At 48.6% G+C, this 25,605-nt stretch overlaps 1 long non-coding RNA gene across 1 annotated transcript in view; it reads right to left on the minus strand.

Annotated features, from left to right (window-relative positions):
• The window catches only part of LOC129714344 (uncharacterized), a 33,084-nt gene extending 12,752 nt beyond the window's left edge, over positions 1–20,332 (minus strand). The window contains exon 1 of the long non-coding RNA XR_008726337.1: positions 20,275–20,332. This is a non-coding gene — a long non-coding RNA (uncharacterized LOC129714344). The remainder of the gene's footprint in view (positions 1–20,274) is intronic.
• Positions 20,333–25,605: the final 5,273 nt, after the last annotated feature.

A 25,605-nucleotide genomic window follows, 5' to 3' on the forward strand; every position in this document is an offset into this window, starting at 1 on the left:
TGGAATCTCTGGCTCTGTGAGGTAGCAACTCCACCGTGCTGCCCGCAGCGCCAGCAATCCAGGCTCCACCTTGCCTTCAGGTGCTGTCTGTGCAGAGTTTGCACGTTCCCCCGTCACTGCCCCTCAATTGGCACATGTGACAATTAAATTGAATCTCGACTGCGTGGGTTTTCTCCGGGTGCTCCGGTTTCATCCCGCACCTCAAAGACGTACAGGTTTGAAGGTTAATTGGCTTCAGTAACTTTATCGACTGTCCCTCAATTGCTACATGTGGCAATTAAATTGAAAGCCTCCAATGGAGGGAGGCTGGGGAATGATTGTGGCTCAACACTCTTCCAGACTGCGTGGCATTGTCGAGCCTTTGGCGACATCAGGTCTCGGCTGATCCTTTGTGACAGAGAGCGTGCGTGTAGTCTTAATATCATGGAAGGGCAACGATGGCCGCAAGGCCCGGGACATGCCTTCATGTTTTATTCCAAGGGCAGTGGGGACGAGGAGAGAGGGTTGACGTGGGCACTGGGTCTGTCTGACAACCCAACCTGACGTACAAGCCAAACGCAACGTTGAAATCGCTACCAGGCCACCAACCCCACAGCATTGGGCCCTGGAGCCCCCTGCAGTTCAGCCTCCCTCGGTTACCACTGATTGAGAAGCAGCTCTGGGTAAATGTGAATGAAATCACCTTGTATTTCCCTTTCCACGAGGATTTATTAGTCCATGGAAAACGGCGGGGAAACAGCGGTGTGACACGTGTTTGCGCGGCCAGCCAATGGGACACAGGAACGATTTGCGGGGCCCAATGCCTCAAGATGGCGGCACGGGAACGATTTGCTGCCTGGGCCCAGATGACCCTCAAGATGGCGGCTACAGGTGCTGGCGTGCGGAGTTGCTGCCTCAAAGCGCCACGTGGGTTTTCTCCAAGTGCTTTGTCACATACACATCCAAAGACGTAGCGGTTTGTAGGTGAAATGAACCCCACGTATGCCAGAGACCAGACACTAGAGGTTCAATCCTGACTACCTAGCTGTCTGTGATCACGAGTCAGCACGGACCCAGTGGCCCACGGGCCTGTATGTGCCCTGTATTTCTCAAGTAAACTAGGTAGACACAAAATGCTGGAGTAACTCAGCGGGACAGGCAGCATCTCTGGAGAGAAGGAATGGGTGACGTTTCGGGTCGAGACCCTTCTTCGGACGGGACTTGTGGCACCACTTGGCAGGGACAATCTCCAGAGTGATCAACATCATTGCTCATCCACACATCATTTGTCCCAGTGCAGTTCATTTGATATTCTTTGCGCACGGACCTCTAGACTCTACACCGAACGGCAACTCTGGTGGGAAGTGTAGAGGCCCCACGGTATTTAGGAGGAATGCAGTGGAAACATAGAAACACAAAATTAGGTGCAGGAGTAACTCATTCGGCTTCGAGCCTGCACCGCCATCAATATGATCATGGCTGATGGGTGACAGTATCCCGTACGAGCCTTCTCTCCATACCCTCTGATCCCCTTGGCCACAAGGGGCCACATCTAACTCCCTCTTAAATATAGCCAATGAACTGGCCTCACTACCCTCTGTGGCAGAGAGTTCCAGAGATTCACCACTCTCTGTGTGAAAAAAGTTCTCCTCATCTCGGTTCTAAATGATTTCCCCTTAACCTTAAGCTGTGACCCCTTGTCCTGGACTTCCCCATCATCGGGAACAATCTTCCTGCATCTAGCCTGTCCAACCCCTTAAGAATTTTGTATGTTTCTATAAGATCCCCCCTCAATCTTCTAAATTCTAGAGAGTATAAGGGAAGGGAAATGCCGATGTTGGGATCCCTCAGACTGTCCCCAATTGGACTTTGCTGGACTTTACCTTGCACTATTCCCTTTAAGATGCATATATACACTGTGGACGGCTCGAGTGTAATCATGTATTGTCTCTCCGCTGACTGGTTACCATGAAAGAAAGAGCGGGGGAGGGGGGGGGGGGGGGGGGGGGGGGGGGGGGGGGGGGGGGAAGGGGAGAGAGGGAGGAGAGGGGAGGAGAACCAGATCTACTCTCTCATCTGTGTCCCAGAGTGGAGGGAGGGAGGGCAGGAGCCGGCACCTGCCACTGCCGGCAGGAAGGGGAAGGGGGAAGCAAGGTTAAAGGTCCATCCTCTGCAACATTGCTGGATAATAAGGCATTAAAAGCGTCTAGACGGCTCCTGGGGGATTATTTGCCTCGACACCTGTTCATTCTTCCTCTCTGTCCATGTGTGCACACTCTCTTCTTGCTCCCCCCCCCCCCTCGTTCTTTTATCCTCTTTGTAGTCTGTGCATTCTTTCTCTCTCTCTCTCCTTTCCTCCCCCTCTCATCCCTTTCTCAGTGTCCATTCGTCTCTCTCTCTCTCCCTCTCTGTACACTCCTTTCTTCCCCCTCTCATTCTTTTATCTCTATCAGTCTGTTCATTCTCTCTCTCTCTCTCTCTCTCTCTGTACTTTCATCACCTCATCCCTCTCTTGTTCTTTTATCCTTTTTGCAGTTAACTCTTTCTTTCTCTGTGTCTATGTGTGTGTCTGCATCTGTGCATCTGTGTATCCGTGTGTGTGTGTGTGTGTGTGTCTGCATCTGTGTATCTGTGTATCCGTGTGTGTGTCTGTGTGTGTGTGTGTGTGTGTGTGTCTGTGTGTGTGTGTGTCTGTCTGTGTGTCTGTGTGTGTGTGTGTCTGTGTCTGTGTGTGTGTGTGTGTGTGCATCTGTGTGTGTGTGTGTGTGTGTGTGTGTGTGTGTCTGCGTCTGTGTGTGTGTGTGTCTGTGTCTGTGTGTGCTCCTTCACTTCCCACCTCCCTCGCATTTTTTATCCCTTTCTCTCAGTCCGTTCCTCCCTCCATGCGTGTACTCTTTTCCTCTCTCTCCTTCCACCCCCTCTCCGTCTCTCCTTTCCCCCTCTCCCTCCTCCCCTCCTCTCCCTCTCTCTCCTCCCCATCTGTATCTTCCTTCCTCTCCCTCTCTCCTTTTCCCTCCCTCCCCCCTCTCTCAGTATCTTCCTTCCTCACCCTCTGTCTCTCTCCTTCCCCGCCCCTCCCTCTATCTCTCTCTCTCGTCATTTTTCAGTCTGCTCACAATTCCCGTGCATCTTCCACCATGCCTGCAGCACCGAGACCGCGTGATCTTTGTGTTTAGTTATTCCCACTTAATTAGCCTCCCTGCTTTTCATTTTGTCCGTCTCTCTGTTTCTCTTCCCCCCTCTCCTCCCCTTTCACTTGCAGCATCCACAGGGTTCCCTCGTGTGATATCTCCCCTCACCCCAGCCCCACCTCTCCGTACCCCCAATCCCATCTCTTTGTCTGACACGCAACTTCCCTTCCTCTGGGGGCCATGCAAATCAAATTATTTCCCAGCAGGAAAAATCCTCCCCATAAAACAACACATTTACATCTGCCAGAGTCCTCTACAGACCAGGTCTGAAGAAGGCTCTCAACCCAAAACATCACCCATTCCTTCTCTCCAGAGATGCTGCCTGTCCCGCTGAGTTACTCCAGCTTTTTATGTCTACAGTCAAGCTAAATCAGTTTTAAAACGATTAGAATGTAAACACGGGCTAAAAATATCAACCATGTGAAAAATTGAAAAAAATAGGAATAATCGGAACTGGTCATTTCTTTCGTTATCAGAAAATTTCTTTAAAAGATAAAAATATTATCCATATTCTAAATATTACAAATATTTTGATGGTCCTTACTCAAATCAATGCAGCCAGCTAAATGATCAAATTCTGACTTTTATCATCGGATTATTTATTAACTTATTACTTTTCATTAAATGTATCATTAAATTATTATTACTTTTATCATTTAAATTATTATTACTTTTATCATTTAAATTAGTATTAAATTTATCATTTAAATTATTTTCTATTATCATTTAATTATTCCATTCATCATTTAAATTATTTTAACCATCATTTAAATTGTCATTAAATTTATCATGAAACTATTTTATCAGTAGATTTCTTTTATCACTTTCATCAACATTCTCAACCACAACCAATGGTAAAGTAAGCTTTATATATTGACTTCACATCAGAGGTATTGATTTGGTGATTTTCCCGACACCACACAGGGTCATAACTGCATGTTTACAACCTGTCGAGTCTAGAACAGTCGGAGGCTTTGGGGATGGGCGAAAATGCTATTTAAATGCTAATATTTTTGCAGCATCTTCAGTATATTTTTATGAGCTTTGATGTTTTGGACGTAAGAGGATCTGGATGGGGCATGGCGAGGATGAGCAACGCACATTAAAAGAGGCGTAGAACTCAAACTCAGCGGGTCAGGCAGCATCGCTGGAAACATAGAAATTAGGTGCAGGAGTAGGCCATTCGGCCCTTCGAGCCTGCACCGCCATTCAATATGATCATGGCTGATCATCCAACTCAGTATCCCGTACCTGCCTTCTCTCCATACCCTCTGATCCCCTTAGCCACAAGGGCCACATCTAACTCCCTCTTAAATATAGCCAATGAACTGGCCTCGACTACCCTCTGCGGCAGAGAGTTCCAGAGATTCACCACTCTCTGTGTGAAAAAAGTTCTCCTCATCTCGGTTTTAAAGGATTTCCCCCTTATCCTTAAGCTGTGACCCCTTGTCCTGGACTTCCCCAACATCGGGAGCAATCTTCCTGCATCTAGCCTGTCCAACCCCTTAAGAATTTTGTAAGTTTCTATAAGGTCCCCTCTCAATCTCCTAAATTCTAGAGAGTATAAACCAAGTCTATCCAGTCTTTCTTCATAAGACAGTCCTGACATCCCAGGAATCAGTCTGGTGAACCTTCTCTGCACTCCCTCTATGGCAATAATGTCCTTCCTCAGATTTGGAGACCAAAACTGTACGCAATACTCCAGGTGTGGTCTCACCAAGACCCTGTACAACTGCAGTAGAACCTCCCTGCTCCTATACTCAAATCCTGGAAACATAGACAATAGGTGCAGGAGTAGACCATTTGGCCCTTCGAGCCAGCACCGCCATTCAATGTGATCATGGCTGATCATCCACAATCAGTACCCCGTTCCTGCTTTCTTCCCATCTCCCTTGATTCCGTTAGCCCGAAGAGTTCTATCTAACCCTCTCTTGAATACATCCAGTGAATTGGCCTCCACTGCCTTCTGTAGCAGAGAATTCTAGATTCACAAATTTCTGGGTGAATTTTTTTTTCCACATCTCAGTCCCCTTATTGTCAAACGGTGACCCCTGGTTTTGGACTTCCCCCAACATCGGGAACATTCTTCCTGCATCTAGCCTGTATAATCCCTTAAGACTTTTATATGTTTCTATAAGATTCCCTCTCATCCTTCTAAATTCCAGTGAATATAAGCCCAGTCAATCCAATCTTTCATCATATGTCAGTCCCGCCATCCCAGGAATTAACCTGGTGAACCTACGCTGCACTCCCTCAATATCAAGAATGTCCTTCCTCAAATTAGGAGACCAAAAATGCACACAATACTCCAGATGTGGTCTCACCAGGGCCCTGTACAACTGCTGTAGGAACTCCTTGCTCCTAACTCAAATCCTCGCACTATGAAGGCCGAAATGCCATTTGCTTTCTTCACTGCCTGCTGTACCTGCATGCTTACTTTCAGATAGGTGATGTTTCAAATCAGGACTCATGTCCTCCCGAGATGCTGCCTGACCCGCTGAGTTACTCCAGCACTTTTGTGTTCTATGCAAAATTCCAGCATCTGCAGTTCCTTGAGTCCACATTTGAAAAGATAATAGTTTTGCTTAGTTTAATTCAGAGATAGAGCATGAACACAGGCCCTTCAGCCCACAGAAGATAAGACACAAAATGCTGGAGTAACTCAGCAGGACAGGCAGCATCTCTGGAGAGAAGGGATGGGTGACGTTTCAGGTCGAGACCCTTCTTCAGACTGAGAGTCAGGGGAAAGGGGCAAGAGAGATATGGATGACGATATTGAGAGAAATAGGACAAAGAAATGAAAGATAAGCAAAAAAATGATGATCAAGGAAAAGTTGTCCATTGTTAGCTGTGGACTGGGTGAACTCACCAGGACTCTAGTTAAGCTTGTACAAGAACTAGGGAAGAGAGAGGGAATGCAAGGGGATCTTATAGAAACTTACAAAATTCTTAAGGGATTAGACAGGCTAGATGCAGGAAGATTGTTCCCGATGTTGGGGAAGTCCAGGACAAGGGGTCACAGCTTAAGGATAAGGGGGAAATCCTTTAAAACCGAGATGAGAAGAACCTTTTTTCACACAGAGAGTGGTGAATCTCTGGAACTCTCTGCCACAGAGGGGTAGTTGAGGCCAGTTCATTGGCTATATTTAAGAGGGAGTTAGATGTGGCCCTTGTGGGCTAAGGGGATCAGGGGGTATAGAGAGAAGGCAGGTACAGGATACTGAGTTGGATGATCAGCCATGATCATTAATTGAATGGCGGTGCAGGCTCGAAGGGCCAAATGGCCTACTCCTGCACCTAATTTCCATGTTTCTATGTTTCTATGTTACTTGAAGTTAGAGAAACCAACATTCATACCTCTGGCTTGTAAACTGCCCAAGTGAAATATGAGGTGCTGGTCCCCCAGTTTGTGTGTGGCCTCACTTTGACAGTGGAGGAGGCCCAGGACAGAAGGGCCAATATGGGAATGAGAAGGAGTTAGGATATTTGGCAACTGGGATCATTTCGAGTCGGGACCCTTCTTTAGACAAGAAATTCACACTTGAACCACTCTGGTGCTAAGAGACTTTTGGATTTAACACAAGAGAACAAAATGGGCTCAATAACATATAACGCAGGAGATTTGGGGGGGGGGGGAGGGGGGGTCGAAGATGTGTATACAATCATGAGGGGGAATAGATAGGATGTATGTACACAGCCTTTTTCCCAGGTTTGGGGAAACAAGATCAAAGGGGGTAGACAAAAATGCTGGAGAAACTCAGCGGGTGAGGCAGCATCTATGGAGCGAAGGAAATAGGCAACGTTTCGGGACGAAACGTTGCCTATTTCCTTCGCTCCATAGATGCTGCCTCATCCGCTGAGTTTCTCCAGCATTTTTGTGTACCTTCGATTTTCCAGCATCTGCAGTCCCTTTTTGAACACTGAATAAATACTTAATTTAGTTTAGTTTAGAGAGACTGCGGGAACAGGCCCATCAGCCCATTGAGTTCGTGCACCGACCAGTGAGGTAACGAAAGAGGAATTAAAACTGAAAGTGCTCCAAACATTCACCTTCTGAATGTTTCCAGCATTATCTGTTTTTATTACAGATTTCCAACATCAATTTTTAGTTTGGTTTAGAGATACAGTGCGGAAACAGGCCCTTCGGCCCACCGAGTCCATGCCGACCTGCGATCCCCGTACACTAGCACTATCCTACACACACTAGGGACAATTTACAATATTTACCAAAGCCAAATACCCTAGAATCCTGTACGTCTTTGGAGTGTAGGAGGAAACCGGAGCCCCTGGAGAAAACCCACTCAGTCACGGAGAGAACGTGCAAACTCCGTACAGACAGCACCCTTGGAAAAAAATAAATAAAAAGATCAAGGGAATGGGATTGGCTGGATTGCTCTGCAAGAGGGCTAGCATATGTCGATGGGTTGAATGGCCTCCTGCTTAGTACAGATCACCTGGCTGACTGCATTTAACATCCTCAAAGATTTATCAATGACTGAGAGTTTACAAAAAATCCCAGAATGTTGGCATTCCTATAGTTGGGATGAAGCACAGACTAGGGATGTTGGCATTCCTATAGTTGGGAGGAATTCTTCGAGCCAGCACCTCCATTCATTGTGATCATGGCTGATCGTCCCCTATCAATAACCCGTGCCTGCCTTCTCCCCATATCCCTTGATTCCACTAGCCCCGAGAGCTCTATCTAACTCTCTCTTAAATCCATCCAGTGATTTGGCCTCCACTGCCATCTGTGGCAGGGAATTCCAGGGCAAGGATATTGCCAGGGCAAAGGCTTGCATTCATATGCCCATGTCATGTGTGCAACGGAGATACAGGCTCACCTCGGGTTGAGCTTATAGAGCATTACAGCATGGAAACAGGCCCTTCAGCCCAACTTGTCCACACCGACCAACATGTCCCATCTGCCAGTGTTTGCTCCACATTCCTCTAAACCTATCCCATCCATGTACCTGTAGAAATGCTTCTTAAACGCGCGTCTATCCGATCTATTCCTCTCGTGATTCTGGTGTTGGGGTATTTTAAATGCAAAGTGTTCAGTCTTATTATTTTTCCATATAGATTGCATCAAAAGGTTTGGGAATGAATTATCTTGTAATCCATGCTGTGATTTGGGTCAGAGTTAGATTTCATGAACCCACACCAAACATCTCAGCTATGTTGGTGCTTTAGACTTCAGCAATACAGCGGGGAAACAGGCCCTTCGGCCCACCGAGTGACCAGCCATCACACCAATACTATCCTACACACCAGGGACAATTTACAATTTTACTGAAGCCAATTAACCTACAAACGTGAAGTAGCCAAAAATGCTGGAGAAACTCAGTGGGTGAGGCAGCATCTATGGAGCAAAGGAAATAGGCAACGTTTCGGGCCGAAACCCTTCCTTCAATTTCTTAAACCTACAAACCTGTACGCCTTTGGAGTGTGGGTGGAAACCAGAGCTCCCGGAGAAAACCCACGCGGTCCTGCAAACTCTGTACAGCCAGCACCCGTAGTCAGGATGGAACCCGGGTCTCTGGCGCTGTAAGGCAGCAACTCTACTGCTGCACCAGTTTTAAAAAACCTTGATAAACCTAGTGTTTAAGAGGGAACTGCAGATGCTGGAGAATCGAAGGTTACACAAAAAAGCTGGAGAAACTCAGCGGGTGCAGCAGCATCTATGGAGCGAAGGAAATAGGCAACGTTTCGGGCCGAAACGTTGCCTATTTCCTTCGCTCCATAGATGCTGCTGCACCCGCTGAGTTTCTCCAGCTTTTTTGTGTAACCTTGATAAACCTATCCCTTTCTCCGTTTAAAAAAAAAACTCAAAACACTTTAAACTTCCCATGGGTAACCTGCTGAACATTCACACAAAGAAGCATTCATACAGAGAGTGCTGGAGTAACTCAGCGGGCCCGGCAGCATGTCTGGAGAACATGGATAGGTGATGTTTTGGGTCGGGACATTCAAACAAGGTCTGCTGGTTGAAGCTCATACCCGCACGTTCAAACAGTGACTGCACATGAGACCAAAGATGTTGCTTCAGACGAGGGGGAGAGGGGGAGAGGGGGAGAGCAACGAGGCAGGGACAGTGAAAGCCAATGCATGAATGCAAGTTCCATCATTTTCCTTTGTCCTGCCCTCAGCATCGGCCCGTGCAAAGATCACAGCTCAGTAAAGTCCCATTTTCCACTGACTGCAAAGCCGACAAGCTCGGGGAAACAAAGGGACTGTGCGGCTTTACAAGCGGAGATTGCAGCCGCTGAACACAGGATGTAATTGTTACACATGCTAACTGCCTTCACTCGCTCATTGCAATTCCCCAAGCCCAGCCCGCCCGCCACTGACAAAGACTAGAGACAAAAGCAGCAGATTTATAGCGTACTGCCGCCCGGTGATGTCACCACTTTAGCCAACATCCACCGAGCCCCTCACTTCAAAACCCAGCTCCTGCAGATAACTCTCACAATTAAACAACAAGCCACCTCACACACTCAACAGCAAAAGTGCTCAGCTTTTAATTAAGGGAGTCAGTGTTTCAATTAAGGAATGGGTGACATTTCGGGTCGAGACCCTTCTTCAGACTAAAGAAACATCACCCATTGCTAAATGCATTTCGTTGTCTCTGTACTGTACACTGACAATGACAATTAAAATTGAATCTGAATCTGAATCTGATTCCTTCTCTCCAGAGATGCTGCCTGTCCCGCTGAGTTACTCCAGCATTTTGTGTCTATCTTCGGTTTAAACCAGCATCTGCAGTTCCTTCGTACACAGTGTTTCAATTAATTTGGGTTAATACAGTCATTCTTTCAATAGCACGAGGTTAATGGGCCCTGGCTTTCTGAGGGTCTCCTCAATAGAGACCCTTGGACTATCTTTCCTCATTGAAGACCCTCAGACTATCTTTCTTCATTGAAGACCCTCTGACCTGCTTTAATCGGACTTAACCTTGCGCTAAATGTTATTCTCTATATCCTGTATCTGTACACTGTGGACGGCTCGATTGTGATCATAGAAACATAGAAAATAGGTGCAGGAGTAGGCCATTCGGCCCTTCGAGCCTGCACCGCCATTCAATATGATCATGGCTGATCATCCAACTCAGTATCCTGTACCTGCCTTCTCTCCATACCCCCTGATCCCTTTAGCCACAAGGGCCACATCTAACTCCCTCTTACATATAGCCAATGAACTGGCCTCAGCTACCTTCTGTGGCAGAGAGTTCCACAGATTCACAATGTTTTTCTCATCTCGGTCCTAAAAGATTTCCCCCTTATCCTTAAACTGGGACCCCTTGCTCTGGACTTCCCCAACATCGGGAATAATCTTCCTGCATCTAGCCTGTCCAACCCCTTAAGAATTTTGTAAGTTTCTATAAGATCCCCCCCTCAATCTTCTAAATTCTAGCGAGTACAAGCCGAGTCTATCCAGTCTTTCTTCATATGACAGTCCTGACATCCCAGGACATCATGTATAATCTTTCTGCTGACTGGTTAGCAGGCAACCCAAAAAGCTTTTCACTGTACCTCAGTACATGTGACCATAAACTAAACTGTTGCCGTCTTTCTGTAATTAAGAGAGTTAAAACACAGTTCGGAATACTTGTTATAGATTCTCTCAACAAGGACTTGCATACACAATTATAACCAGCGCAGGGGCAGCTCAGGGCTCTGCTCGGCTCTCTATATCAGGGAGGGAGAGGGGGAGAGGGGGGAGAGGGGGAGAGGGGGAGAGGGGGGGGAGAGAGGGAGAGAGAGAGAGAGAGAGAGAGAGAGAGAGAGAGAGAGAGAGAGAGAGAGAGACAGAGAGAGACAGAGAGAGACAGAGAGAGAGAGAGAGAGAGAGAGAGAGAGAGAGAGAGACAGAGAGAGAGAGAGAGAGACAGAGAGAGACAGAGAGAGAGAGAGAGAGAGACAGAGAGAGACAGAGAGAGAGAGAGAGAGAGACAGAGAGACAGAGAGAGAGAGAGACAGAGAGACAGAGAGACAGAGAGACAGAGAGACAGAGAGACAGAGAGACAGAGAGAGACAGAGAGAACGGAGGTGTGATGGTGGCTGTGCAAACCTTGCACTCCTCGGGGAGAGAATGAAAGAAAGGTTTTCACCAATGTAATTTTTACAGACTGCTTCACAAGCAGGTCGCCGGTCCTGGGGGCAAGCTGAGTAAACCACACCTCAATCCCACATCTTGCAAACGGTCTCTGTTGACAATTTGAGCCAACCCCCCCCCCCCCCCCCCCATCCCCCGAGGGTATTGCTCTAACGAGGCCCCTCGTGTCCCAGTAACCTTTCACTGTCTGCAACCTTTGACCTCAAGTCTAGCACCGACTGCAGGCCTTTGTAATGAGTTTGTCTGCGTGGGTACGGGTTTTGCGGGCAGAATTTTAAAAAAAATGCAGAGTCGCCGATTCCATATTGAGCTCAGGAACTGCAATTATGCCTTTTGCAGTCTCGAGCATGATGTAATATATTCCCTTTCTGTTGTAGGAGGCCGGCCGTGGCTGTGGGTCACCATGAAAAGAGCTGGAAATCAAATGAAGTGAGTTTTCCTTTAATAACTTCTGTATTGTCAGAGTTGAAATGCAAAAGATCAAAGAGTCTGGCACTGGCCCCACATTAGTCAGCGCTCCATTTCCTGCTCTCCAGATATATTCCTGCATTTGTACCGCTAATTTAAAGCCAAGCATTCTTGCTTGGCACGGTTCACCAGAGCAGAGTTTATACAATAGGGGCAGGAGTAGGCCATTCGGCCCTTCGAGCCAGCACCGCCATTCAATGTGATCATCCAATGTGATCATGGCTGATCGCTATATTTAAGAGGGAGTTAGATGTGGCCCTTGTGGGATCAGAGGGTATGGAGAGAAGGCAGGTACGGGATACTGAGTTGGATGATCAGCCATGATAATATTGAATGGCGGTGCAGGCTCGAAGGGCCGAATGGCCTACTCCTGCACCTAATTTCTATGTTTCTATCCCCGATCGGTATGTTTAAGAAGGAACTGCAGATGCTGGAAAATCGAAGGTAGACAAAAATGCTGGAGAAACTCAGCGGGTGCAGCAGCATCTATGGAGCGAAGGAAATAGGCAACGTTTCGGGACGAAACGTTGCCTATTTCCTTCGCTCCATAGATGCTGCTGCACCCGCTGAGTTTCCCCAGCATTTTTGTGTCCCATCCCCAATCAGTACCCCGTTCCTGCCTTCTCCCCATATCCCCTATCTTTAAGAGCCCTATCTAGCTCTCTCTTGAAAGCATCCAGAAAACCTGCCTCCACCGCCCTCTGAGGCAGAGAATTCCACAGACACAAGTTTGCTTTACACCGAAGACAGACACAAAATGCCGGGGTAACTCAGCGGGGCAGGCCACATCTCTGGAGAGAAGGAGTGGGTGACGTTTCGGGTCGGGACCCTGCTTCAGGTTTAGTTTAGTTTATTGTCACGTGTGTCGAGGTACAGTGGAAAGCTTTCGTTGCGCGCTAACCAGTCAGCGGAAAGACAACACACGATTACAATCGGGCCGTCCACGGTGTACAGATACATGATAACATGAACAGCGTCTAGTACAAGATAAAGCCAGCAAAGTCCGATCAAAGATTGTCCGAGGGTCTCCACTAAGATAGACAGTAGTTGTTGGTAGGGTGTTTCACTTGCCTGCCAACAGCTGTGGTAATGGTACACAAACTTAGTCTTACAGAGAGGAAAAGATAACTCTTGACCAACTTGACCATGCCGACCAGCACGTCCCATCTCCACTAGTCCCACCTGCCTATGTTTGGCCCATATCAATAGACAATAGGTGCAGGAGTAGGCCATTCGGCCCTTCCAGCCAGCACCGCCACTCAATATAATCATGGCTGATCATCCAAAATCAGTACCCCATTTCCTGCTTTCTCCCCATATCCCTTTAACCCACTTAGCCCTAAGAGCTCTATCTAACTCTCTCTTGAAAACATCCAGTGAATTGGCCTCCACTGCCCTCTGTGGCAGTGAATTCCACAGATTCACAACTCTCTGGGTGAAGCAGAGAACACAAGTATATTGAGGCGTGCACAAGCATATAGTCAAATAGTAACAGAACAGGCCCTTCAGCCCATCAAGTCCAGCAATCGAACATACAACCACACCAATCCTAGTTTTGATTTTAGTTAATTTAGTTAATTAATTAATTTAGTTAATTGAGTTTATTATAGGGACATGTACCAAGGTACAGCAACAAGCTTTTATTCGCCTGCTATCCAGCCAAAGATTACACAACCATTTAAAAAACATTTGGACAGGTACATTGAGTTTGGAGGGATAAGATATTAAGAATAAGGAGTTGGCCATTTAGAACGGAGACGAGGAAACACTTTTTCTCACAGAGAGTTATGAGTCTGTGGAATTCTCTGCCTCAGAGGGCGGTGGAGGCCGGTTCTCTGGATGCTTTCAAGAGAGAGCTAGATAGAGCTGTTAAAGATAGCGGAGTCAGGGGAGAAGGCAGGAACGGGGTACTGATTGGGGATGATCAGCCATGATCACATGGAATGGCAGTGCTGGCTCGAAGGGCCGAACGGCCTACTCCTGCACCTATTGTCTATTGATATGGGCCAAACATAGGCAGGTGGGACTAGGAGATGGGACGTGCTGGTCGGCATGGTCAAGTTGGGCCGAAGGGCCTGTTTCCATGCTGTACCACTCTATGAATACAGTCAAGCCTTCCACAGTGCTCAATAAAGGGTACAGGTCCATCGTTTAGGGCAAGACATGACATTTTATCCTCTCTCCAAGATTCTACCATCCACGGGCCTGCACACTCTGGGATCATTTACTGTGGACAATAAATCCAGCGATATTTTAGGAGGCGGGAGGAAACACACGCGGGGTGCAAACTCCACATAGACAGCACACGAGTCAGGATCAAAACTAGGTCGTCTGAAGCCGTGGGGTAGCAAATGGGAGCTGATCGAGGGGTGGGGGTGCAGTCAGAACAGTGCTCCCACCCTGCATTGATATAGCACCTTAGCATATGATAGAATTCTGTAGAGGCACTAAGGCAATTCATTTGTGTCATTACAACTAAATCGCAAAGCACAGTTTAGGTTAGTTTAGTTTAGAGATACAGCGCTGAAACAGGCCCTTCGGCCCATCGAGTCTGCACTGGCCGGCGATCCCCGCACCCTACAACACACTGGGGACAATTTACATTTATCCCAAGCCAATTAACCTACAAACCTGTACGTCTTTGCAGTGTGGGAGGAAACTGAAGATCTCAGAGAAAACCCACGCAGGTCACGGGGAGAACGTACAAACTCCGTACAGACAGCACCCGTAGTCAGGATCGAACCCGGGCCTCTGGTGCTGTGAGGCAGCAACTCTACCACTGGGCCACTGTACCACACAGTATACAAGGTACAATATACAAAGCTCCCACAAAGTGTACCAATCGTAACCTCAGAGACAGTTTCTTCCCAGCTTTTATCAGGCAGCTGAACCATCCTCCCACCAACTAGAGAGGGGTTCTGACCCATCCACCTCATTGGAGACTCTCAGACTATCCTTAATCGGACTTTATAGACAATAGGTGCAGGAGTAGGCCATTCAGCCCTTCGATCCTTTGCTAAACGTTGTTCCCATTTATCTGTATTCTGTGGACAGCTTGATTGCAAAAATTGAAAGTCTTTTTGCTGACTGGAAAACAAAGAGCCTTTCGCCAATGAGCCACACCAATGAGCAGTGCATGTTAGGTCAGCAGTTGGGCCTGAAGCGAGTGTTGAGAAGCAAGAAGGATTTGTGTGGAGACTAATGCTAACGCTACTGAGCAAAACACTATTGAATGTATACACATGAAAAAAGTATGAAGAGTTTTTTTGTAGGGTTTTTGGTTTGTATATATTTTTTATTGCGCCGAGTTTATTTTTGAATTTTTTTTTTAAAAATCGGAAAATTCTCCATCGGTTTAAGTGATCTTTTGCACACACTCAATTCTCTCTCCACTGCTTCTATCCACCAACAATGTTGCACTGGACTCATAGCCCAGGCTTGTGTTCAAATAACTGGAGGGAGAATAAAATGCTGGAGAAACTCAGCGGGTGAGGCAGCATCTATGGAGCGAAGGAAATCGGCGACGTTTCGGGCTGAAACCCTTCTTCAAATAACTGGAGTTTAGATTAGTTTAGTTTTAGTTTAGAGGTACAGCGCAGAAACAGGCCCTTCGGCCCATCGAGTCCGCGCCGACCAGCGATCCCCTCACACTAACACTATCCAACACACACCAGGGACAATTTACATTTATACCAAGCCAATTAACCTACAAACCTGCACGTCTTTGGAGCATCGGGGGGAACCGGAGATCCCGGAGAAAACCCACGCAGGTCACGGGGAAAACGTGCAAACACCACACAGACAGCAGCCGTGATCAGGATCGAACACCCCAGCAATTTCCACTGAAATATCACCCATCCATGTTTTCCTGAGATGCTGCCTGACCTGCTGAGTTACTCCAGCGTTTTGCTTCTATCGCGTGCCAGGCTTTGTCCTGCCCCCCCACCTCTCTACGCACCCCTCCCTCCCCCTCCCCCCCCCCCCCCCCCCCCACTCCCCCTCCCCACCACAATCAGTTTTGAGACCTGAAACGTCACCCAGCCACGTTCTCCAGCGATGCCGCCTGACCCGACGAGTTCCTCCAGCACTTTGTCTTTTTTATTACTGGTTGCGTCTCCGCCTGGCTCATGGGCAAAGAGCCGTGGAGCCATGGGAGGTGCCCCTCTCCCATGCAGGGGATTGCCAGGGTCATTAGGACATTGTGCCTGCCTGCTCCTGCACTAATTTGGCTGCCACAGCACTTCGAATAACAAGCACCACGTCCACTGACTCTGAAGCAAACGGCTTTGAAACTTCTGCGGCTGAGCCAAAGGAACTCTCCCAGCTCCCGACCTTAATGAATCATTCTCCTTTAAGCACCTGGCATCCTTCAAACATGGCTTCTGTTTTTTCTCAAAATATAACGAGCCTTTCAATAAATATGAAATGAAAATGATTAATGTCCTTACATTCACGGTTCTACAGGCAGGCTTTGGAACTCATTCCCTACCCCCCCCCCCCCCTCCCTCCTCTCTCCTTCCACAAATACACAATTTCCCTGCTGTGTCCTATCCATTAAAACCAAGGAAAATGTAACTCTACAGCTTAGAGTCACAGCCAGGCAATAGTAACTGATTCACTTCACAATTTAACATGGACCCAAAGTCACTCAGCGAGTCAGGCAGCATCTGTGGACAAAAGGGATAGGCAACATTTGGGGTCATAACCCTGACCAGGGGTTCCAAGCCGTAACACCATCTCCAAAGATGCTGCATGACCTGCTAAGTTACTCCAGCACTTTGTGTCCATTTTCAGTATAAACCAGCATCTGCAGTTCCTTCACAATTTGACTTGAATCCATCTTGACTAGTCGGCATACTAACAAATTTCTCGAATGCCTTGTTGATATTTAATTTAGAGATACAGCATGCAGACAGGCCCTTCGGCCCTCCGAGTCAATGCCGACCATCGATCACCCGTCCACACACTAGTTATCCCACTTTCTCATCCACTCCCTGCACACCAGGGGCGATTTACAGAGGGACAATTAACCTACAAACCCACACGTCTTTGGGATGTGGGAGGAAACCGGAGCACCCGGAGGAAACCCACGTGGTCATAGGGCCGAATGCAGGTCTCTGGCGCAGTGAGGCAGTGACTCTATCTACTGCACCACTGTCACCCTGTATATATCGTGCATTTACAATCGTATCAATTGAAGGCCAAGTCACCCAATTCTTCATAATCACCAAGGCGACAGCTTCACAATCACATACCAGTTAGCAAATCACCAAATTGGTTTATCATCAACTACCGATGGATTATTGGTTACCAATTTACTAATCGCTTTACAATCTGGTCAAGTTCAGTCACTGATGGGGAACTGAACACCAATCTCGATCTACACATCTGTGGAGTGGTGACACAGTGGTGGATTTGCTGCCTTTCAGCGCCAAAGACCCTGGTTCAATCCCGACCACGGGTGCTGTCTGTACGGAGTTTTACGCTCTCCCCGTGGGTTTTCTCGGTTTCCTCCCACGCTCCGAAGGCGCGCCCGGAGGAAAACCCACGCGATCACAGGGAGAACGTGCAAACTCCGCACACACAGACAGCACCCGAGGTCAGGATCGAACCGGGGTCCCTGGCGCTGTGAGGCAGCGACTCTACCACTGCTCCACCAACGAAGGGATCTATAGGAAGCAGTCTGATAAAAAGGCAGCTAATATCAACAAGGACCCACAACAGCCTGGCCACACTCTCATCTCACTGCTACCATCAGGAAGGTGGTACAAGGTGCTGATAACCGTGGGTTGTTGTCTATTTGTTTGCTGTGTTATTACATTAATGAGTCTGTCGAGCTGCAGAAAATAAGAGCTCATTGTTCCATTGCCGGCTCACATGACAATTAAACTCCCTTGATAGCACCGTACATGCACACACACTCACATGAGCACACACTCACACTCACTCACACGTGTGCACACACACACGTCCAGACACACATGCATGTGCAAACACACGTGTACACACAAACACACATGTGCACACACACATACATACACGTGCACAGGTGTACACACACATGTATGTGCAAACACACGTGTACACACACACATGTGCACACACACACACATACACGGGCACACACATACACGTGCACACATACATGCAAGTGTACACACACACATGCACACTCATGTAGGTGCACACACAAACACACGTGTACACACACATACATGTGCTCACACACACACACACATTTATAACAGCCACAAAATGATAGCTAGCAGGACAGTACAGAGTGGGACAAGATATAACAATGATACATGAGCCTCTGCCAGCTACAAGGGGAACAATCCCATACCTATTTCCCCAACACATGCCCCGCCGCTGCTCCTCATGCAGCCCGTTACTGCACGAAGCGACCCATGTGAAAACCAAACAGCACGTCTTTGGGATGTGGAAGGAACCAAGAGAAACCCACACGGTCACAGGGAGAATGGCTTCCTTCAGCACCATGAGGAATTCACACAGTGCCACACTGAACATGGAGGAGGTAATAAATGTGGGAGCTACCAGCCGAGCTCCAGCAATACCTTACTGTAATATTGAAATCGGTGGCTATTAGGTTCAATAGAAATGAAGGGTGGCAGTGTGGCCCAGCGGGTAGAGCTGCTGCCTCACAGCTCCAGAGACCTGGGTTCAACCCTGACCTCAGGTGCTGTCACACTTAGTACCACTGTGCCTAATGTATAGTGTGATTGTCACTTGACAGCCCACAAGAAAAGCATTTCACCGTATTTAGGTACAAGTGACAAGAAAGTACCGCTGTCTGTGTGGAGTTTGCACGTTCTCCCTGCGACCACGTGGGTTTACTCCGGGTGCTCTGGTTTCCTTCCACATCCCAAAGAACGTGTGGGTTTGCAGGTTAATTGGCCCTCTGCAAATTGCCTTCTCGTGTGTAGGGAGCGTGAGAAAGTGGGATAACACAGGGCTGGCGTGTGACGGGACGATCGATGATCAGAGAGAGAGGACTCTCCACCCGAAACGTCGCCTATTCCTTTCCTCCCAGGGATGCTGTCTGGCCCGCTGAGTGTTTGTGTCTACGATCGATGGTCAGCATGGATGCCGTGGGCCAAAGGGCCAGTCTCCATGCTGTACGTTTCAATCGAGGCTTTTTTAAACGAAGAGGGGGGAGAGCGTGGGTATGTGGGTGGATCAGGGGGTCCAGCAGTCTGTGGGGACAGTAGGGATGGATGAACTAATCCTTGCTGTCTATCGCTGGGCTTTGTGTGGGTTAACAGGGCAGGAGAGGGTTAAACAGCTGGCTGGGGGAGGGGGGGGGGGACTACACATCTGGGGCACATTACCCCATAATCCACTTTAAAAAAAAAATCAGAATGCAGGGTGGGTACAGCCCAGGTTTAAGTGGACTGTGTCTGTTTCCCTTCTCTCTCCTCCCTCTCTCCTCTCACACATCTCTCCATCCCCCTCTCCCCTACTACCTCCTCTCAACTCCCATTCCTCTCCCCCTCCTCAACCTCATCTTCTTCCCTCCCCTCCCCTCTGCTCCCCTTTTCCCCTCTCCGTCTGGGTTGTTTGAACAGCGGGGCCGCGTTTCTCTTTGTTAGGGAGCAAGTGCAGTGGCGAGACAGCGCACACACCCCGTGGGGACTCAGCCCAATCTGCCCTCCTCTCCCTCCTCTCTCATTCCCTCCATCTCCATCCTTCCCTCCTCTCCCCCCATTCCCCTCTCCCTCCCTCTCTCCACCCTCCTTCCCTCTCCCTCCTTCCCTCCTCTCCCTCCCTCCATCCTTCCCTCCTCCCCCTCCATCCTCCCCTCCTCTCCCCCCCTCTCTCATTCCCTCCCTCTCCATCCTCCCCTCCTCTCCCTCCATCCTTCCCTCCTCTCCCCCCCTCCCTCTCCTTCTCTCCCTCCCTCTCCCCCCTCTCTCCCTCCTCTCCCCCCTCTCTCCTCTCTCCCTCCCCCTCTCCCTCTCTCTCCTCCATCACTCTCTCCCTGTCTCTCTCTTTCCCTCTCCCTGTCTCTCCTTCTCACTCTCTCTCTCTCCCTCCCCCTCCCTCCCTCCCCCTCCCTCCCCTCCGCCCCCTCCTTCCCTCTCTCTCCCTCCTCCCCATCCTCCTCTCTCTCCTTCCCCCCTCCCTCTCTCCCACCCGGACCAAGTTGGCCCCCCGACAGCGGGGCGACACATCCCCGGACAGTCACAACTCCAATGATTCGCTCCCAACTTCCCCGAATCGGTTGTAAAGACCAGGAGGGAGTCGGTCGCCTGCCCAGCCCAGTGGCCGGAGCCCTGCCCAGCCCAGCCCAGCCCGCCCCTGCCCAGCCCAGTGGCCGGAGCCCTGCCCAGCCCACCCCAGCCCCACCCAGCCCAGCCCAGTGGCCGGAGCCCAGCCCAGCCCGACCCAGCCCAGCCCAGTGGCCGGAGCCGGCGTTGCCCTTCACCTTCAGCCACCGGCGGCTACAACTTTCCGGCGACGAGGCGCAGTTTCCCCTTCAACATGAACTCGGACTCACACTCACCGTGAGAGGGAACGCGCTCCTCCCTCGCTCCTCTCCTTCATCTCCTCTTCTCCTCTTCTCCTCTTCCTTCTCCCGCCTCTGTTGTCTCCTCTTTCCCTTTCCCTCTCTTCTCTCATTCTCCCCTCTCTCATATTTCATTTATTCCCTCCTTCTCTCAGTTCTTCCCCCCCCCCCGCTTCATCTCTCTTCTCTGTTCCCCCTTTCATTTTTCCTCCCTTCATATCTTTTACTCCCCCGCTCTTTTCTCTCCCCACTCCCCTCCTCTCTCATCCTCTCTTTATTTTCTTCCCTCTCTCTCTCTCCTCACTTTCTCCTCTCTTTCTTTTCTTCACCCTCTCTCTGTTTAACCCACACTCTCTCTTTCTTTCTCTCCTCTGGCAGTTTTCCCTGAGAGTCTAGCAGCGATGGTTGCAACAATCCCGCTAAACATTCATCCCCGGCCGCTTTATACATCCCCATTGCAGCGAGGCGGGGATGAGGGAGGTACTTTGGAGGGGGGAGAGGGGAGGGGGAGTGGGGCTGGGTGAACAGGCATTGCCAGAGGATTGGCTCAGACAGAGCAAGGGGGCTGGGGGCCGGGGAGTGGAACATAACAGTTAGGTTCTTTCCCCCGCTTGTCTCTAGCTCAAAGCCCCTGTACGACTTGGCAGTCTGCCCATTCATTAACCCTTTGATGCACCAAAGCCAGCCACAGGGACCAGACTCCGAAGTAACTTCATTGCAATAACAATGGCAAACAACTGCAGAGGGGAAAAAATGACTTTGATAAAAATTAGTTTGAATGTCAAGGGCATATAGATGTGTATATATATATATATATATATATAGCAGACACAAAATGCTGGAGTAACTCAGCGGGTGAGGCAGCATCTCTGGAGAGAAGGAATGGGCGACGTTTTGGGTGGAGACCCTTCTTATGTATTGCTGCTGCATTCTCTAATGTACCACAGTCAATGCATTATCACTTAAAAAACAGACTGAAGAAGGGTCCCAACCAAAAGGGTCTCGACCCGAAATGTCACCAATTCCAAGTCTCCAGAGATGCTGCCTGTCCCGCTGAGTTACTCCAGCTTTTTGTGTCTATCTTAAACCAGCATCCGCAGTTCCTTCCCACACATCATCTATCCATGTTCTCCGGAGGATTTGAAGGCGGACAGACTCGTGATTGGTAAGGACGTCAAGGGTTATGGGGAGAAAGCAGGAGAAAGAGGTTGAGAGGAAAAGGTAGATCAGCCAGGATTGAATGTCGGAGTAGACGCGATGGGCCAAATGGCCTAATTCTGTTCCATGACATGAATTTATGCTGCCTGACTCGCAGAGTTACTCCGGCACTTTGTGTCTTTTTTTGTGAGCTAGTATCTGCAGTTCCTTGTTTCCAACCAAAAATCCAGGATCAATTAGCAAGAACAGATGGACACAATTTCATAATGACCCAGGTAATCTGATGCATTTCTTGTATAACTGCAACACGAGCTCCCAACTTCTATACTCATTTTTCCTCAAGATTCTGCTGCCAATGGATGTGTGACTGAACTCCCTCTCACGTGGTCAAAGGGTGAACATGCAAACTCCACACAGTGAGGCGACTGAACCTGGGTCTCTAGCATGGTGCAGCTGGGTTTACGAGCGGTACGATTGTTATGGATGGAGGGACATTCCCTCCCGACTGGGGTTGTGCGATCAAATGCTCATTTTTAGTCGAGTCTATTATTGCCACGTGTACCGAGGTACAGTGAAAAGCTGTTTTGTTGTGCTCTATCCAGTCAGCACAAGAACCGTACATGGTTACAATCAAACCGATACAGGATAAAGGGAATAACGTTTAGTGCAAGATAAAGTCCAGCAAAGTCTGATTAAAGATTGTCCTTATTCTTCAGAAATGTGAGGTTATCCATTTTGGTGGCAAAAACGGGAAAGCAGACTATTATCTAAATGGTGGTCGATTTGGGAAAGGGGGGGAGATGCAGCGAGACCTGGGTGTCATGGTACACCAGTCATTGAAGGTAGGCATGCAGGTGCAGCAGGCAGTAAAGAAAGCGAATGGTATGTTAGCTTTCATTGCAAAAGGATTTGAGTATAGGAGCAGGGAGGTTCTACTGCAGTTGTACAGGGTCTTGGTGAGACCACACCTGGAGTATTGCGTACAGTTTTGGTCTCCAAATCTGAGAAAGGACATTATTGCCATAGAGGAAGTGCAGAGAAGGTCACCAGACTGATTCCTGGGATGTCAGGACTGTCTTATGAAGAAAGACTGGATAGACTTGGTTTATACTCTCTAGAATTTAGGAGATTGAGAGGGGATCTTATAGAAACTTACAAAATTCTTAAGGGGTTGGACAGGCTAGATGCAGGAAGATTGTTCCCGATGTTGGGGAAGTCCAGGACAAGGGGTCACAGCTTAAGGATAAGGGGGAAATTCTTTAAAACCGAGATGAGAAGAACTTTTTTCACACAGAGAGTGGTGAATCTCTGGAACTCTCTGCCACAGAGGGTAGTTGAGGCCAGTTCATTGGCTATATTTAAGAGGGAGTTAGATGTGGCCCTTTTGGCTAAGGGGATCAGGGGGTATGGAGAGAAGGCAGGTACGGGATACTGAGTTGGATGATCAGCCATGATCATATTGAATGGCGGTGCAGGCTCGAAGGGCCAAATGGCCTACTCCTGCACCTAATTTCTATGTTTCTATGTTATACATTGAGGCATGGAACATAAAGAAAAAGCTGACTTGTATTACGGAGACGAGTCTGAAGAAGGGTCTCGACCTGAAACATCACCCATCCCTTCTCTCCAGCGATGCTGCCTGTCCCGCTGAGTTACTCCAGCTTTTTGTGTCGACTTTCAATTAAGCTACAACCTGCGTCTTTGGAGCGTGGGAGGAAAGCGGTGATCCCGGAGAAAAGCCACGCAGGTCACGGGGAGAACGTACCAAGTACATTGTATCAATGCGATAGGGCCTCGTATACTTTGGGATGTTTCTCTGTGGAATTCTCTGCCTCAGAGGGCGGTGGGGGCAGGTTCTCTGGATACTTTCAAGAGAGAGCTAGATAGGGCTCTTAAAGATAGTGGAGTCAGGGGATATGGGGAAAAGGCAGGAACGGGGTACTGATTGGGGATGATCAGCCATGATCGCATTGAATGGCGGTGCTGGCTCGAAGGGTCGAATGGCCTACTCCAGCACCTATTGTCTATTGTCTATTGTCTATTTACCCTGTGAGAATGTCAAAGTACTTCCCAATACTCTCCTGTGTGTCTTTCCCTTTATCATGCGTGCTTTGGTCTGTTTTTGGAGCTAATCTTTGTTGTTTGAGCTGATGTTTACAGTGAGCGATGTAGCTGGCTCTCTAGTGCCATGTGCTGGAGATACGAGAGAGATACAGACCTTGTGGCACTGATCCTGAACACGGGATCTCAACTTTTCCCTCTTCCCCAGTCCCGACAAAGGGTCTCAGACCTGAAGTGTCACTCCATTTCTCTTCCCACAGATGCTGCCTGGCCTGATGAGTGTTTCCAGCAGAGTCTGTCTGTATGAATACTGTCTTATACTCTCTAGAATTTAGGAGATTGAGAGGGGATCTTATAGAAACTTACAAAATTCTTAAGGGGTTGGAAAGGCTAGATGCAGGAAGATTGTGCCCGATGTTGGGGAAGTCCAGGGCACAGCTTAAGGATAAGGGGGGAATCCTTTAAAACCGAGATGAGAAGAACTTTTTTCACACAGAGAGTGGTGAAACTCTGGAACTCTCTGCCACAGAGGGTAGTTGAGGCCAGTTCATTGGCTATATTTAAGAGGGAGTTAGATGTGGCCCTTGTGGCTAAGGGGATTAGGGGATATGGAGAGAAGGCAGGTACGGGATACTGAGTTGGATGATCAGCCATGATCATATTGAATGGCGGTGCAGGCTCGAAGGGCCGAATGGCCTACTCCTGCACCTAATTTCTATGTTTCTATGAACAGTCGGCAGGCCACAGCCTCCGAATACAAGGACGTACCTTTAGAGAGGAGATGAGGAGGAATTTCTTTAGTCAGAGGGTGGTTGGTGAATCTGTGGAATTCATTGCCACATTGGGTACTTTTAAAGCAGGGACAGATTAGAACGGGTGTCAAGGGTTATGGGGAGAAGGCAGGAGCATGGGGTTGAGAGTGAACGATAGATTAGTCATGATTGAATGGCAGAGTGAACTCCAGAGGCCAAATGGCCTAATTCTGCTCCAATGAAGTGCTGGAGAAACTCAGCAGGTGCAGCAGCATCTATGGAGCGAAGGAAATTGGCTGCGTTTCGGGCCGAAACCCTTCACACTTTCTTCTCCCTGCCCCTCTCCATCAAGTTAGCCCCTTGCTGTCTCCTCCCCTCTCTATCTCTCCCTCAGCCCTCGAGCTCCTCCTCCTTTTTCCTTTCTTCTCCCCCCACCCCCCCACCCCCATCAACTGCGAAATCTGCTCCAATTAACTAATTTCCAGAATGGCCAATTAATCTACAAATCCGCTTGTCTTTGTAATATCCCCCCCACCCACTGTCTCCTTCCAGAGACCCCCCCCCCCCTAACTTGGTGCACATTAATGTATCCCACTATCCAGCCCCTCTTCCCCCTCCCCTCATCCCCTTCCACCCATATCCCTCCCTCTACCTTTACATTTCACTAGTCCATTATCCAACACAGGGTAGACTAAAATGCTGGAGAAACTCAGCGGGTGCAGCAGCATCTATGGAGCGAAGGAAATAGGCAACGTTCCGGGCCGAAACCCTTCTTCAGGCTGATCACACTTTATCCAACATTATCCAACACACTTTGGTTCCCTTTGCACCTCCAGCCTTTGTCCACCCCTCTGCCAATCCACTGCTCCCCACACCTGTATCACTCGCCAGACTTTTTCACCCCCCCACTTCTCTTTGCCCTCTCCCCCCCCCACTACAATTAGTGAAAAAGGACCCTGACCCATAATACCACACGTCCATTTCCCTCCCTCTGCAGATGCCGCCCGACCCGTTATGTTTAGAACAAGTTCAAGTTCAAGTGAGTTTATTGTCATGTGTCCCTGTGTAGGACAATGAAATTCTTGCTTTGCTTCAGCACACAGAACATAGTAGGCATTTACTACAAAACAGATCAGTGTGTCCATATACCATTATATAAATATATACACACATGAATAAATAAACTGATAAAGTGCAAATAACACATAATGGGTTATTAATAATCAGAGTTTTGTCCCAGCCAGGTTTAATAGCCTGATGGCTGTGGGGAAGTAGCTATTCCTGAACCTGGTTGTTGCAGTCTTCAGGCTCCTGTACCTTCTACCTGAAGGTAGCAGGGAGATGAGTGTGTGGCCAG

This window comes from Leucoraja erinacea, chromosome 39, assembly GCF_028641065.1.
Source record: "Leucoraja erinacea ecotype New England chromosome 39, Leri_hhj_1, whole genome shotgun sequence".
Classification (NCBI taxonomy): Eukaryota; Metazoa; Chordata; class Chondrichthyes; order Rajiformes; family Rajidae; genus Leucoraja; species Leucoraja erinaceus.